At 44.5% G+C, this 17,345-nt stretch overlaps 1 protein-coding gene across 2 annotated transcripts in view; it reads right to left on the bottom strand.

The window, feature by feature from the left end:
• Nucleotides 1–532: 532 nt before the first annotated feature.
• The window catches only part of TBC1D1 (TBC1 domain family member 1), a 363,204-nt gene continuing 346,391 nt past the window's right edge, over nucleotides 533–17,345 (bottom strand). Inside the window, exons 23-24 of one of the 2 annotated variants that reach the window (XR_004349956.1) lie at nucleotides 3,394–4,017; nucleotides 533–1,614 (exon numbers count right to left, since the gene is read on the bottom strand). The gene's annotated coding sequence lies outside the window, so the exon portion shown is untranslated. Of the gene's footprint in view, nucleotides 1,615–3,393; nucleotides 4,018–12,739; nucleotides 12,978–17,345 lie in introns of those variants that run through there. The other variant, XR_004349957.1, reaches the window with a different exon arrangement.

Raw genomic sequence — 17,345 nt, 5'->3', positions numbered from 1 at the left:
GCTAAGGAAGTGGCCAAGAAAGTTAAAGGCATCCTTTGCTGGAGTATATGGGGTCTAAATCATCGGCCTTATGCGTGGTTTAAAAGACAATGTCTGTAACAGTGAGCACAACAGCATGGAGATTTTCATGCACTGAGTCCATAATGAATTAATGCCTGGAATAAATGTTATAGGACATATAATAACCAGGCTTAGTGTGGTCCTTACTTAGAATGTGAGCCATATGACTTATATCAGGGATTCCCAACCCCTGGGCCACGGACGGGTACTGGTCCAAGGCCTGTTAGGAACCAGGCTGCAGAGCAGGAGGTGAGCAGTGGGCGAGTGAGCGAAGCTTCACCTGCCGCTCCCCCTCGCTCCCCATTGCTCGCATTACCACCTGAACCATCCCTCCCCAATCTGTGGAAAAATCGTCTTCCACGAAACCGGTCCCTGGTGCCAAAAATGTTGGGAACCACTGACTTACATGACTTCCAAAGTATGACTACTAATTCCAAGACGGAATTTTTAAAAAACACTCAGAATTGAGATAGTTGGGAGAGTTTGTCTTTCAAGGGAAAAATTATATACTGATTCCAGTAGCGCAAGTATTTATCAACTGCCATAGTAAAGTACCAACCAATCAAAAGAGAGACTCAACAATAAAAATGGCTGCCCAACCAATTAAAACAAAAAGAAGTTGTAAGCAGCCTGTGTGTCCATTTTGGGGCAGCCTGGCTGTGATAGTCACCATCATCGCAGAGAATGTTTTTGAAACTCTCCATCTGGTACCTTAGATGCATTTATAACTAAAGCCAAAATGTCAGTCATGATATGTATTACGGTTAGGCATAGCTTTTGATTCTGAATAGTAATTCTCGACTTGATCGTAAACTCAGTTCACCAGAACTGGCCCCAAATGGTCTGGACTTTTTTCCAAATCCATTCAAAAGAATGTTCAGAGGCAATTCAAGTGAGTCTAGAAGAGAGGTTCCACCGGTGGACAGATTCTGCCGGGGGCCTGCTCTTTCCCAGGTTCCCTCCATCCTCCCTGCCAGAGGCAAGGTGAGGGGAGGTGAATTCTGGGAGTCAGGTTGGGTGAGGAGGGGCATCAGTCACGGTATTACATAAGTGAATCACCCAGATGGAGAGATAAAGCCCATAATTCGGAGAAACAGGGACATGTATCACTCCAAGGGACCTAGTGAGAAAACGAGGGCAGATGAGAGTTTTTCAAGCGTGGTCCTAGGATGCCTGCAATAAAAATTCTTACAGTGTTTCTTAAACATGCAGATTCCTGGGACCCACCCCAGACCTAGTGAATCAATCTTTGGGAGCAAGGCTGGGTTCTGCATTTTACACCAGTCCTCCAGGTGATCTTTACGCAGGCTGAAGTTTGAGAACCACTGAGTCCATGCAGTAAAACTTGGAAGAGGAATAAGACAAGGAGAGAAGTATTGGCTGAGTCAGGTGAGGCTGAACCCCTGGTACCACATAATACAGTCAGTGTAGGGAACTTGGGATTTCCTCAATAATAGGCTGCATCTTTCCTTTCATTTCTCACATGCTGCATAGGGCCTCCATAGAGCTTCATGATAAATTTGACATAATCCAGCAATGCTTTCCAAACAGCTTCTGAAAGCAGAAGACAAGGATGAAAAGACAACATTTTACAGCAACTTTCCAAAGGAGGATAAAAGTGTATTTAACAACATCCTTACTTTACTCCTACTTTGATTTTTTTTTTTAACTTGCAACATAAAGTTAAAAGATGATTGTGTGTGAGAATAGGCTTGAAGGCATATTACAGAGCTGCCCCAGAAGATCGCAATGGCCAATACAGAGAAGGAAACTGGTCTTTCCTAAGAGTCTATCAACAGTAACATCCAGGTAGACTATACCAAACAGGAGTTGGACAGCAATATTCTGGGTTCCAAATGCTCACCCTACAGACGTACCACACAGAATGCCTTGTGCTATAGACTAAATGTTTGTGACCCCACCCCCACCTCAGAATTTGTATGTTAGATCCTAACGCTCAATGTGATGGTATTTGGAATTGGGGCCTTCGGAAGGTGATTAGGTCATTCATTAGGAGCCCTCATGAATGGGATTAGTGTCCTTATAAAAAAGACCCCAGAGAGCTCAAGGACACAGGGAGGAGACAACTAATGATGAAACAGGAAGTGGACCCTCACTAGACACTGAATCTGCCAGTGCCTTGATCTTGGACCTCCCTGCCTTCAGAACTGTGAGAAATAAATGTTTGTTGTTTATAAGTTACCAGGCTATAGTATTCTGTTGTAGCAGCCCAAATGGCCTAAGACACCCTGCATTTAAGAAAACTACAACCTGACTCTGTGGAAACTAAAATCACATATGAAAGTTATATTTCACAAAGAAAGAGCGTAGAGCAGTGAACAAGACCTTAAGAGGTTTTCAGAGGCCTGGGCCACTTTCCCTTTTTGGAGATTTCAGAACATTTAAAAAATAAGGAAACGATGGTGGGGGGTGGGCAAAATGTGTGAAGGTACAAACTTCCAGTTATAAAATAAATAAGTCATGGGGCTGTACATAATGTACAGCATGGCGCCTATAGTTAATAATACTGTATGGCATATTTGAAAGTGGCTAAGAGCATAGATCTTAAAAGTTCTTATCACAAGAAAAAAAATATTTGTTACTATGTATGTGATGGATGTTAACTAAACTTATTGTGGTGATCATTTTACAATATATACAAATATTGAATCATTAAGTTGTACACCTGAAACTAATACAGTATTATGTGTCAATTATACCTCAATAGAAATAAATTATATTTACAATAAAAAATTTTTTTAGTTTAAATGCCAAAGCAAGGTTACAAAAACTATGATATATTTTAAATACATGCATCTAACAAATTAACTTTTAACAGCAGCAAAAATTAATACTAATAAGTAAATGACAAAATATAATTTTCACACAGAATTTATTTTTAAAGTGGTAATTTATAATGGATCAAAAGTAGCACGGTCTTGAGGCTTCCCTGGTGGCGCAGTGGTTGAGAGTCCGCCTGCCGATGCAGGGAACACGGGTTCGTGCCCCGGTATGGGAGGATCCCACATGCCGTGGAGCTGCTGGGCCCGTGAGCCATGGCCACAGGGCGTGCGCGTCCGGAGCCTGTGCTCCGCAATGGGAGAGGCCACAACAGTGAGAGGCCCGTGTACCGCAAAAAAAAAAAAAAAAAAAAAGCACGGTCTGGTTATATAGTAACAGAACAGGTTTAAAGTGATATGAAGGACAATTCTAAACCTTTCAGTGTGTTGCTTTGACTGTATCTGTTATAACCTCTTTTGAGGGTAAAGAGAGAACACTAACATAGAAGCATATTGTGAATGGGAGGTCCAAGCCAAGAGCACCAACACTTACCTTTCCACAGGGTCTGGTAGTGATGAGTTCTCTGGGCTGAACTGATTCTTGGGACACCAACTAGAAGTGTGACCTTGGGCAGTTCATTTATGTCCTATTACGTGTGTTTCCCAAACTGTAAGAAGGAAGATGATTGCTGAGGTTCCTTCCAGCTCTATGCGTCTATTATGTTTTCATCTATCATGGTCTATTTACTATGCATTTCTACAATACCTCTCATCTCTTACCAGAGAGGTACATTTCTAGAATTTCCTTGGTGCCAGCCAACTGTGTAAAAGCTTCCTCGTTCCTTTTATTATGCTTCAATTCAGTCTCTTGCTCTGAGTTCTTTTCTTTGTCAGTCGTACAGCTCTTTGATAAACATTTCACGTGCTGTCTCAATAATTAACAACTAATTAACGAGAAGGCTTTACTGCTAGGGGTTGGTGCTTTCAAAAAGAAGTGAGCAGGAAAGTTGCTTTGCTTTCTGTCTTCACAAGGTCCTGCCATTGTCATTGTAATATGCTGGAGGTGGTGGTTCCTTAATAATGTGAACAATTTCATTAAAGATCTCTGCTGGAACAATCCATTTGCTGTCAGAGGACCACATCGATCCTGAAGATCTGTCACTGAGTTCCAGGGTGCCTGTAAAAAATTGACAACCGGAAGTATGCTTCAGTTTGGGCTATTTATTTCTCTGAGAAACACATTATAACCAGATGGTATCTAAGTGGCTTCCTCCATGGCTCCTGCAGGCTGAAAACACTGACAAGGAATTTTTGGACAAAAGTTTTAGGAAGATGTCTGTTCCAGATACAGCAGTTACTCTGTCCCCTTCTGTTGTCCCCTTCTGTTCTGTTTTCCCCTTCTCTTGTTGAGATGGCCCTTCTGAGATGGCCCGCTCTTTGGAAATTCCTCAATTTGCAAACTTGATATAATGTGGCCATGTTTCCCTGGCCACAGCTGATAGGACCCAAAGGGGCTCATCTCTCCATTGACCAATAAGACAGCCAGGCATAGGAGCTTTGCCCAGTGGAAGTACCAAATACTCGTTCTGTTGGAGAGTGGTTTGGATGAGGGGGAGAGACTATGGCAGAGCTGCCAGTGATAGAAGCAGAGGAAGCAGAGAGGGGAGTGTGGGGTCGCCCCAGTGGTGAACCGCTAGACTGTGCAGCAACAGACATGTTATAAGAGAACTGGTCACCGTGCTCTGAACGACAGCCAGTGGTCCATTAAGACCACTGCATAGTAAAGGGGAGGGAGCAGTTCAAGTCTTCATCACTGTGCCGGTAATCTGAGCGTGCAGCTGGAGGTACCACCGCCACTGAGAGAGGCCAGTGCCAGGACTCTGCCAGGTCAAACACCACCCTCCTGCAGCTATTAGGATGAAGCACGGTGAGTCTCAACGTTATCCTCTGAAATAATAACACAAAAAATACGTCCATGCCTACACATGTTGATCAATACATTGGATATGACTTATTCAACTGATAATGTAGTACTTTTTTGATAAGGAGAAAAAACAAGTAGAAGACTGTGCCATTTCAGTGGAACTGGTTGAGTGGTAAAAATGAAGACTAATGACCCAAATTAAAGCAGAGGTTTAGCACCTGGAAATGCAGACTCCCATCAGTGGTGCTTTTCATGTTTATAGGTAGTCAAAGGGCAGACACAGAATGTTATCACTTTCTGTATTAACTTCCTGTAAGGCATACATGGTTGCAGTGCTGTGCAGGAGAGGTAAAGGAGGATGTTGTCTGGGGAACAAAGAGCTCTAAAATAACCTAAATGTACGCCATGAAAACGGTGGAATACATAGTGGTTCATCCATACTGTGGATTTCCACCCATCAATTTTAAAAATGAGGTTGACCTATAGGTATGGATACGGAATGATTTACAAACTATATTGTTAAATAAAAGAATACTATACCACAATTTCACTTTCTTTTTTTAAATTTTTTTTAAAGATTTAATTTTATTTATTATTTTTGGTGGCGTTGGGTCTTCGATGCTGCACGGAGGCTTTCTCTCATTGCAGCGAGCGGAGGCTACTCTTCGTTGTGGTGTGTGGGCTTCTCCTTGTGGTGGCTTCTCTTGTTGCGGAGTAAGGGCCCTAGGCATGCAGGCTTCAGTAGTTGTGGCTTGCGGGCTCAGTAGTTGTGGCTTGCAGGCTCTAGAGCACAGGCTCAGTAGTTGTGGTACACGGGCTTTGTTGCTCCGTGGCATGTGGGATCATCCCGGACCAGGGATCAAACCCGTGTCCCCTGCATTGGCAGGCGGATTCTTACCCACTGCACCACCAAGGAAGTCACAATGTCACTTTCAATAAAAGTAAAAGCAAAACTTATACATTGTACCTCCACATATGTATGTATATAAATATATAGAAAATGGTTAGGAAGGGTGTACCCCAAACTGTTAATGCTGGGTGTATCTGGAAAGGAAAGTGGGATGGTAGTATGGAGTTTTTCTTTTACTATATATTATGTATTGTTTATGTGTGGTTATTTGTTTATGTATATTTATAACAAAAATGTATTCTTATATTTCTTATTTAACGTAACAGTTTTTATAATAGTTTTTATCGAAACTTCATTAATGGACCAAGCTCTCTCCCAGTTCTGCCACAGGCATCTATTTTTCTCAAGAAGGTTTAGGATTATTGTAGCATGAATTCAAGAAAGAACATTCAGCTTTTGACATTTAAAAGAAATGTAATGGCCCAAGCAATGCTCTTTAAAGCCAGTCTGAATTCCTTTAACTCCCAATACATATCAGGGTCAAGCTTGGAAGACTCTTACCTACAGCTTCTTCCCCAGTGCAAAGAAAATACTCCTTCCATTTATGAACCAAGATGGGGAGAAAAAAGGGGAGATGGTGGAAGAAAAATTAGGTCAGAGCCAAAAGCTTAGGAAAGAAAACTCAAGACCATCTTGGGGATGTTGCAGCAGAAGGTGGATGACAACTTCTCCAGGCCTAATGAAAGGAGGTAGTAGGCTTTTAGGCTGGGGACATGTTTAACATGATCCAGAGATAATGATGGGGAGGTGATGGAAGACAGTTCATCACCATGAGTCCAAGATCATTTATCCTACTCCTCACAACCAGAAGAGCCCTTGTACCCCTGAGAGAGGACACAGTTTCTGAGTAGACGAAGGGCCCGGCAAAGACCTGGGGTTGGCCAGAGAGGCCACAGAATGCAGGGACTAATGATCAGACTACGGGCAGGATGAGAACCCAGACAGACTCCACTCAGCAGTCCCCAGTCGGGGAGCTGGTCTGTCCAGATGTACCATGAGGACAGAGAGAGTCCCCCAGTGTCCCCCACAGCACATAGACACCATCTTGGGGGAAAGAAAGGAAAGGACACACTCTAAAAGGTTATTTATCCCAAAGGACAGGTTTATCCTGAGGAGACTTTTTAGACCACACTAGGTGACACCCAACTGGACTTGGAATAGACTCTTTAAGTAGAGAGGAGACTGTTTTCACACAGAAGAGACTGAAATATTGCTTATGGTCAAGTCTGAACTTTCCTGGATACCCTGAGGGCTGAGACTTATGAGGAGCTAGGAGCAGTTTTGAAGAAAAAAGAAGTTACAGTTTCTTTGCAAATCTCAGTTGTGGTGAGAGAATTTTGTGACTCACCATATTTATATATATTTTTTGTCCTGGAGTTAGAACCAGTCTTTGAAGGCCATTCTAATAGGTAGCCTTCTATTTATTTATTACTTAAATTTTTTATTTATTATTTTATGAATCTCTATCCCAACATTTTAAAATGAGCCTGCCTGCTTATAACTCTTCTCTTCTTAGTTGTTCCTGCTTCCATTTCTATTTTTCTGGAAGAGGTCATGTATGTCTACTGGAAAACCGTTTCTCATCCAAGAAGTGGTATGAGTCCCAAATAGCATAAAATTAATTAATTAATTCCATCACAACAAACTCAAAAAAATTGTCCAAGTTTATTTGTGATTTGAAATTGAATATAATTTTTTTTCTTTTCAGCTGGGCTATTGCTTAGCTTCTGAAGAAAAAAAAAATACGTACATAGACCTAAACACACACACACACACACACACACACAGATTTCTGGTAACCTTGTTACCACAGAATTTGATCTGTAATAAAATCAATGACTATGACAGTGTTGAAGTTTAAAATATTTCTTTGAGAGAAGTAAATCTTCTTTAAGGAAGTGAAAAGGTAAGAGCAGAATTAAATATGTCAAATATTTAGAAATATACCAGACAACAATTATTTTATGCCCAGCAACATGAAGTGATAAAAAGACTCTCTGGATCTAGAGTGATGAGATGTATTCAAATCTTTTTCCATCCACCAATGAGAAGTATGCATTTGGACAAGTCATTTGACCTCCCTCAGTTTCAATTTCCTCACCAGAAACTGGAGATAACAACATGTAATCCACCATCCCACAGGGTCATTATGACAGAATGAAGTGAGACAGTGCATATGTAGGAACATTGTAAGATGATGATGTGATGATGGTGATGACCATTGTCAGCATCTGAGACGTTGACTTATGTGCAAGGATGGTCTCGGGGACAGAGGGGTGGAGCCAGCTCTTGCTGCCTTTGTAGCAGTTTCCCCATCTTTTTGCCTTCAGAATTCTGTGACTACTCTGTAAACACTCAAGCTGTTTCTAAACAATTTCAGAACACTGGTAAAATGGTGACAATATAGTCAGTGAATAAATTACTTGGCAAAGTCAAGCCAGGTCACCAAATTCTACTCTTATTTTTCGCCAAATGGACTCATCACCTAGTTTTCACAGAGTGACTAGGAAGAGTTAGGAGAAAGGAGCTAACTTCTGAGTGCTTGCGGGTGCCAGGCGTATCACATACATCACTTCATTTAATATTCACAGTGAGAGGGGCATTATTTCCATTCTATAGATGAGAAAACCGAGGCTTAGAGAGGCTTGGTCAAGATCACAGAGGTAGTGCATAGAGGCACCAGCATTTAAACCTAGAGCTGACTGTAACACCAGTGGTTTTCTCCTACTAGGGCATCATCTGCCCAAAAGCCTAGGAGCTGACCTGTGGGCAAATCTTAATTTTCCACAGCAACAGAAGACTGGGACACCAGTCTGGATGATTAAAATCTCAAATGCATATTTGCCAGTAGTTCCATCCTCTTCTTTCAACCTTAATTAATAACAAGGAATAAATTTGGCTGATTGATTTTCTTTTTCTATCCTCTGCTGTTCAAAATCCCTCTTGAATTTCGGTGAAAGGAACCAACAAGACATGAGTGGACTGATAAAGAAAGCAGGAGGACCACAGACTTTTCTCCAATTGGACTGCAGTCCCCAAGTAATCAAGGGTTGATTATGTAATTGGGATTAAAAAGCCAAATTGGGCAGAATTTGTAAATGCTCAAAACCCTCCATGGCTAAAACTTAGGCTGTTTCCTACCTGGGATCCCAAGATACCTGGATTTTCACAAAGGAATAAGGCAAGGGACAGTTAGAAATTATTTTCAGTATTTTAACAAGTCTAGCATCACTCATGTATCTTAAGGTAAACAGGCCAAAATAAACGTCCAAGGATCTTGGCTTCAGGCTGGAGTTCAAAACACACTCGTATGAAATATAACTATCATCACCTCCAACTTAATAATAAGAACAGCAAAATCAACAACAAATATTAATTGAGCACTTTCTCTGTGCTAGGCACTTTATACTCATTTCATCTGATGCTCAAAACAACCCAATAAGGTAGATAACATTATTCCTCTTCTCGTAGATGAAGAACTGAGGCACAGAGAGGTTAAGTTCCTTGGCTTAGGTTTGTTACCGAGTCCAAGCTCATACTGCTCACCACACGACAGGCCAGTAAATTGAGAGACAGATTGTTGGGACATAGCGACTTTATTTGGAAAGCCAGCAGACTGAGAAGATGGTGGACTAGTGTCCCAAAGAACCATCTTACCCAAGTTAGAATTTAGGCTTCTTTTATACTGAAAGGGGAGGGGTGTGGTTGGTTGTTGCACACTTCTTGGTGTCAGAATCCTTTGTTCTTACACTGATCCCTGTGCAGCAGTCAGGAGGTTCCTGTGAACCTCCAGCAAGACAAATGTTATTCTCTGTTCTACAACTTTTGATCTCTACGTGAATGGAAAAGTGTTACACCTTTAAAGGTCAGAGCCTTAAGAATGGGCTATCCTGTATATTTCAAGCTATAGGCAACATTCTTAAGGTGTAGCAAAAGCCATAGCCTATGAAGGTTAAAGTAAAAGAAACAGATCCAATATGGAGTTAGATTTGTTTTTCCATATTATAGGTTGGTACAGCTAATAAGTATAAAAACTGAGCTTCACTGGTTATTAGTTATCTCCTGGTGATCAGATGCCATGTTTGGCAGACATATATGTCTTTGAATAATACAATATGGGAGGAAAGGGGGAAATTTATTTTTACTTAGTCAAGACAGAGGAATAAGGAAAAGCAGTCCTTCATGGTAAAAAGTTTCAGAAGAGCTGAGCTATGCCATTCTGGTAATGAGAGTCATACTCTGGGAACAGTAGAACCTGAAGTGGCTAGAGTGCTGGGAAATTTGGTCCCATCTGTATTGGAAGAGACCACCAAAGGTGATGCTAGGAAACTGATCCTTGAGATGAATATGATGTCCAGCATGGAAACACACACACACACACACACACACACACACACACACACACAGAGCTAAATTAGTTCACTGCAAAGATGGAAGCAGGGTTGGGTTGCCTCAGTCTGAGGCTATAATAATGCTACTATAATATTCAAATTTATTATACATCTGTGAGAGGGACTTTACAGGTATCAGAACTTTTCAGTGCAGCTTCCAAATCTCATTACAGGTATCAGAACATTTCAGTACAGCTTCCAGATCCCACTTAATGAGAAACAGTACAGTTGATAGGAGTGCAGTCTTGGGTGCCAGACTATCTGGGTTCAATTCCAGGCTCCTTACTAGCTGTGTGACCCTGGACAAGTCACTTAACCATTTGTGCCTCAGTTTCCTCATCTGTAAACCAGGGTGACAACCAAATAACCTATCTGATAAGGTTGTTGTAGGGATGAAAAGAGTTGGTATTTTGTCAAGCATTCTAAATATCGCCTGGCACACAGGAATCACTGCATAGGTGCTAGCTATTATTATTGTTGAATGAAGAAGTCTATGGAATCAGTAAAGAAATCTGTGTCTGGCCTTTGAACAAAGTGAAACGATAAAATTCAGGGTCGTGTTTCCAGCAAGCGGGATGGAGGAGCTTACTGTTGGAAAGGGCACTTGGGAAGTTTCTGGAGCTGACACTATTTTGTTTCTCGACCTGGGTGGTAATTATACAGGTATTCATTTTACAAAACTTGACATAGCACTTCTCTGCATGTGTGTGTTTTTTTCCAACATCCCATTAGAAAAATATAAAGTAGAGGAAGGAAAAGGAAGGAAGAGAGGAGGAAGAGTGGAGAAAGGGGAGGAGGAAGAAGAAGAAGGAGAAACAGAAGCTCTGTCCAGTGTGACTCCCCGGGACCAAGCACTTTTGTAGCAAATGCCATTTCACAGAAAATCTAAGCCAAGGATTTTTTTTAACTCCTGCTTTTCAGGTGAGAAAACCCTGGCATGGAGAGTGGTTATGTAGCATCTTGTTCAAAGTAAATGAATACCTAAGTTGAAATGTAACTCCTGAGGAATGAAATCTTAACCATCAATGTGCTGACAGGTCCACAGGGAGGCCTAGGGTGGGGACTAGGAGGGGCATGTCATGAGCCCAGCTCTACAACTAGACAGCAAGTGTGCGTGGTCCATGAATCACTGCACCTCCTCCAGAAGAGGTCCAGAAGAATGAAGAAGAGATCTAGACACACAGCACCTGAGAGGAGGTTCTAGGGAGACTGTTCGTAGAACATCGAAGAGGGGTCATCAGTCTAAGGACATCTGAGCAGCCAGCTTGTAGGTGAGGAAGACTAACATCTCGGCAGGCCTGGAAAATTATCTTGACAATCTGCCTATCATCAGAATTGGCAAACATAAGGCTACTGCGGTCAGTGGCGCTCCCCCCAGCATCACTGTGGAGGGCAGGGTGGGCAATTCAGGTAGGCGGTGGTGACACTTTATGGCTACTTATCATCCCCAGCTCCAGAAGAGAAACTCCTGGAAAATTCCCACTGCCCATAACATCTCGTGCAGAGACCCTACAGAAGTGATAGGCCTAAGTGAATAAGGTTGGCATTTTAGAGCTGGAGGAATCATAGAGACCAATCAACTGCTTCTTCAAGGACGATGGTCAGAGACTAGTGAGGCAAGGGTACTCACTCAAGATTACTTAGTTAATTAGAGGAAGAGCCAGGGGCAGAATGCAAATGTCCTGCTCTGGGGGAAACTCCTGAAAAAGGCAGCCATCCCTTGTAATGAAACAGACTCCCTCCAAAACTAGAAAGAAGAGTGTGAAAAATATTGGTAAGTGTTACGTTAGGCCGTAAATCTCAAAACTAAAGCTCAGCGGCCCTAAAATAAAAACAACAAACGTACAAGCATTGCAGGTCTAAGAAAGATCTGAGGATTTATCCCCCCACCTCTCCCCTGACCCCAGTTTTAAGGATGCCACCCTGTAACAGGCACAAAATGAACTTCTAGAGATAAGCAGTGAGCGAGACAGAGGATGCCCTGCCTTGATGAGCTCACAGATCAGGGAGGGAGAGAAAAAGGACGAGGAAGAAGGAGAGAGGTTAAACTAATAATCCTGTATAAATGAAGTGATTTGAAGAGAAAGCACAGGCTTCTAGGAGAGCAAGTAACAGGTGGATTATGCTAAAGGATGAAGAGGTTGTCTCTTGGTTTCATTTCTCACCCCTACACGAAACTCTCAAGTGTAAAACATTTTTTTTTTTTTTTTTTTTTTTTTTTGCGGTACGTGGGCCTCTCACTGTTGTGGCCTCTCCCCTTGTGGAGCACAGGCTCCGGACGCGCAGGCTCAGCGGCCATGGTTCACGGGCCCAGCCGCTCCGCAGCATGTGGGATCCTCCCGGACCGGGGCACGAACCCGTGTCCCCTGCACCAGCAGGCGGACTCTCAACCACTGCACCACCAGGGAAGCCCTGGGAAGCCCTCAAGTGTAGGACATTTTTTACAACCAAGTTTAACCCAACAGAGAATACCACCCTAGATGCTAGAGACCCACTGAATCCTAGGGGTGAGTATTTTAGCCCCTAGGAGCCTAGGATGGAGTCCTCCAGCCCTTAGGGAAAATTTAGACAATCTTTGAGAAACACAGGCCACACCTCCCAATCAACCCTAAACCCATAGCTCACCTTTGTGGAAAACATGTTTTCTTATATCTGGCAAAATGTTGCTTACCAGGAACATGTCACTCTGCTCTGTTAACACAAATCAAAGACATTCATTGGAATGTGGCCTCCATGAGGCTGAGATTTTCTGTCTTGCTCCCCACTCTGTCCTCAACATCTGGGAGACATCTGGCCCGTAGAAGGTGCTGTCAGGCACTGCTTTGCAGAGTGAATCAGCAGGCTCTCATGAAGAATTCCCCCGTTCTGATCTCATGTCAGAAAATGTGAAGTCAGGAACAAAAGCTCCAGCTCTGTGCCAGGGAACAACAACAACAAAAAAAGCAGGGGGAGTCCAGTGTAAATCGGGCAGTGGAGACAAATTTATCGAAGAACCACTTGGAAACTCCCCCAGCTCTTTCCTTATTTGGCACGCAGGCTAGTGGCAAGCAAGCTCTGACAAGTCGAGGCACCCTGCTTGGGACTCCCCGCGCCCGCCTGAGGAAGGAAACTGTGAGTAGGATCTGAAATGTGCAAGCTCCGGGGTGCAGACACCTGAGCACAAAATGATGGGCTCGGGGGAAGTGCCCCTCCAGTGCTGCAGGCACTGGTGACACCAGAATGGTGCAGAAATGCACACGTGATCCCGACCCCTGTGGAACTCACAGTCTATGGGTGTGACAGACAAGATACAAAGAATCAGTTAGTGACAACTGCGACCAGTACCACAGGGGGAAAGCAGAGGATGTTACAGGGGTGGGTGTCTCACTGGGGTCCTGACCATGCGTGTTTGGAGGGAGGAGGATTTGGGGAGGCTTAAATGTGGAAGTGATAGTTAAGCTGAGAACTGAAGGTTAGTAGAAATTAGCAGGTTAGCGAGCAGGCAAAGTGGTGAGGGCAGTGTGGCTTTGGCCCCAAACCAGAGAGGCATTGGCCATGTTTGAGGGACTGAGAAAAGAGGGGTTGCCCGGAAAAAAAAAAAACTTGGATCACTGGGCACCACCCTCAGAGCCCTGCTCTCATAGCTCTGGGGGTGAGGCCTGAGAATTTGCATTTATAACAAGCTTCCAGGTGACGCCAATGCTAGAACTAGAAGCCAATGCTTCTAGTCTGAGGACCACACTTTGAGAGCCCTGGAATGAATCATATGTGTGGAATTAATTCTGACTGGTGGGGAGGAAGGAGTTTGGGAAGAATCAAAGTCTGCGTGGAGTTTTGAGGGATGAATAGGAGTTTGTTAAACAGAACAAGGCGAACGAAAGGCTACTCTAGATTTGTGAAAAATCATGAACAAGGAGGCCGGAGGAGCTTGGTCGGGTGTGAGAAACCACAGGTGAGAAAGATGAAGCTGGCAAATTCCTAAGTGCAGCAAAGGGGGTGACAGGGGAGGAGGCTGCTGCCGTCCACAAGGGAGAGATCACTGGCTCTTACCCGCTCTGCTTAAGAGGCGTCCATCTGTGGGGAGGGCAGGGCGTTTCCAGAACCCCAGTCCCAAGCAGAGAAAGAGGCTGGCTGTGGGAAGGGCTGGGTCTCCCCTGCTCCAGCTCTTTGGGAGCCTGAGCAGAATCGCCCGAGGTTAACTCAGCTGCATGCCATTTTTTGTTTTTGTTTTTGTTTTTGTTTTTGCGGTACGCGGGCCTCTCACTGTTGTGGCCTCTCCCATTGTGGAGCATAGGCTCCAGACGCGCAGGCTCAGCGGCCATGGCTCACGGGCCCAGCGCATGTGGGATCCTCCCGGACCGGGGCACGAACCCGTGTCCCCTGCATCGGCAGGCAGACTCTCAACCACTGCACCACCAGGGAAGCCCAGCTGCATGCCATTTTTTCCCTTCTCAGAATAGGTCACAGGTCTTTTTTTCTCAGGTGGCTTAGCTGAGGCCCACAGGGTCAAGACCGGAGCTCTTGACTCTGCCAGCCGGGGAGAAAGTAGGTCAAGTTAATCACCATTGATGTCAAAAAAGCTGCTTTCTTAATGCGAGCCCTGATGGAGGGCGGGGAGGGGAAAAGGCTGAGATCACCGTGGAGGAGAATTCCACAGGCTGCTAAGAAGCGCGGGAGAAAGGTGGGTCCCTGGGCACAGTGCCCGCCCAAGGCCTTTGAAGTTTCATTTGCTGTGGTTTACGCCCACCTGCTCTGAGTGAACCGCACCCGCGGGCCGCTGCTGCCCTTTGCCCTCCCTGGCAAGCGGTGGTGGAATTCACACTAATGGTATCTGTCAGGAGGTAAGTGCACGGGGACCAGAGGGCAAGAAGGAGATGGGGTCGGCCTGTCCCTGGCCTTGTAGCGGGTGCTGTGCAGCCCTCTGCTAAGCTCCTGAAGGCCCTCTGCTGTCTTCGCGTATGTCCCACCGCGCCTAAGCCACCCTCTCAGGGCAGTTTGGGCAGGTCTTTGAGGCACCTGAGGTCTTAAGGATGAGGAGGAAAGCATTTGATGTTTCCAACCATGGCACTGAGTCCGTGCAAAATCAGAACGGAGGTGGAGGTGATTTTTGAGGAGTTGTTTGCTTTTGTGGTTTCAAGCTATCTTTTCCAAACACCTGTGTACGGACCAGCTGCCTCAGATTTGAGGCGCCCGATAAACATACAGATTCCTGGCTCCGAAGGCCTGGGGTGGAGTCCACCCTTTGCTGAAAGGCATCCAAGTGAGCCTGGTGACCCACCAGATTTTGAAAGCTTTTGCCTGGAGGACTAAATGCAGAAGAGACCTTGAATGAGGCGGTGGGCTCCGAGGAGTGGGTGTCCACAGCTTGCAGCTCAAGTGCCCCTGCCAACCAATAGCATCACCTGGTGGGAGCTCGTTAGAAATGCAGAATACCAGGCCTTCTGAAGCAGAATCTGCATCTCAGTGAGCTTCCCAAGTGATGTATGTGTAAATTACCACTTGAGAAGCGCTGGTCTGTGTACTCTACATCGTTCAAACAGCCTCTCCCTTCTATTGGCTTACCTGCTGGAGAAGTCCAAGTTGGCCTCAGTGGTGGTGGGTCTTTGAACCAGCTTCTGATTCAGAGACCTGGCTGCTGGGAGCAAGGCTGCTCTGGGCATCAGCTTTTGCAGCTTGAAGTGAACTCTGCATAGATCAAAACGTAGTAACCAATCTCCTGAAAAGGATTTTTCTAGCAGGGATCCTGACTCCTGGCACTGCTCTAGTCACTTTGAACAAGTGTGTATGTTTCAAAAGGGGGGAAATTTCTGAAACAGGACACATCATAGGATGAAGTGCGCTATGGTACAGGATTCTCAAATTGATTTGTGCCCATGAGTTAAGTGCAGATTGCTTCAGTGGGTCTAGCATGGAGATTTAGATGGCACTTCTCTAAAAAGTTCCAGGTAATGCTGCTGCTATGGTCCACATACCACACTTTGAATAATAAGGCTCTAGTTGGCTTGGAGACACAGACCTGGGTTTAAATTCTCAGTTAGCTATGGGATCATGGGGTTGCTTAACTTCTTTGACCTTAAGTTTCCTCTTATCAAGAGAGATGCAATACAGATCTAGTAGGATTATTAGGGAGATCATTGTTTCAGTCTCCTGTTGCTGCTGTAACTAATTATCACAAACACAGTGGTCGAAAACAACACATATATTTTTATCTCACGGTTATGGAGGTCAAAAGTCCAGAATGGGTCTCACTGGGATAAAAATCAAAGCTCAGCAGTGCTGTGCTCCTTCTGAAGCCTGTAGGGGAGAATTTGTTTCCTTGCCTTTTTCGACTCCTATGGGCCACCTTCGTTCCTTGGCTTGTGGCCCCTTCCTCCATCTTCAAAGCCAGTACTGTAAGGTTGAGGTATCTCCTTCACTGCCTCTGTTGCTGTTGTCGCATCTCCTACTCTGACCCTCCTGCCTCTCTCTTATAAGGACCCTTGTGATGACATTGAGCCCACTTTGATAATCCAGGATAATCTCCCCATCTCAAGATCCTTAATTTAATCACATCTGCAAATTCCTTTTCACCACATAAGGTAACAAAGTCACAGTTTCCAGGGATTAGGACATGGACATCTTTGGGGGGCATTATTCTGCCTCCCACAATTGTATAAAACAGTTTACGTGGAGGCCATCAACCATGTGCCTGGCATGGTAAGTACTTAATAAGTGTCAACCTGCCTGCTTTCTTGCTTCACCCAGGGCAGAGATTCTAGAACTTTGATAGTATCACAATCCCTCTCTACTACTGTAGCAGAGTTTCTGATTCAGTTGGTCTGGGGTGGGGCCTATGAGTCTGCATTTCAAACAAGTTACCAGGTAATAGTGATGCTGCTGGTTCCAGGATAATAGTTTGTGAACTACTGGTGTAATGGGAAGGCCAAAATCAGGCTAACCAGGTTTCAAACCCACTCTACCAGGGGCTTCCCTGGTGGCGCAGCGGTTAAGAATCCGCCTGCCAATGCAGGGGACACAGGTTCGAGCCCTGGTCCAGGAAGATCCCACATGCCGCAGAGCAAATAAGCCCGTGTGCCACAACTACTGAAGCCCGCAAGCCACAACTATTGAAGCTGTGCGCCTAGAGCCCGTGCTCCGCAACAAGAGAAGCCCTCGTGCTGCAACGAAGAGTAGCCCCTGCTCGCCGCAACTAGAGAGAGCCTGCACACAGCAACGAAGACCCGACGCAGTCAAAAAATAAATTAATTAAAAAAAAAACAAAAAACCCCACTCTACCATTTGAGATATTACGTAAGCAAATG

The sequence above is a fragment of the Phocoena sinus genome, chromosome 5, assembly GCF_008692025.1.
Source record: "Phocoena sinus isolate mPhoSin1 chromosome 5, mPhoSin1.pri, whole genome shotgun sequence".
Lineage (NCBI taxonomy): Eukaryota > Metazoa > Chordata > Mammalia > Artiodactyla > Phocoenidae > Phocoena > Phocoena sinus.
The sequence above is the reverse complement of the archived record's forward strand: the minus strand, read 5'-3'. Positions and strand labels throughout refer to the sequence as shown.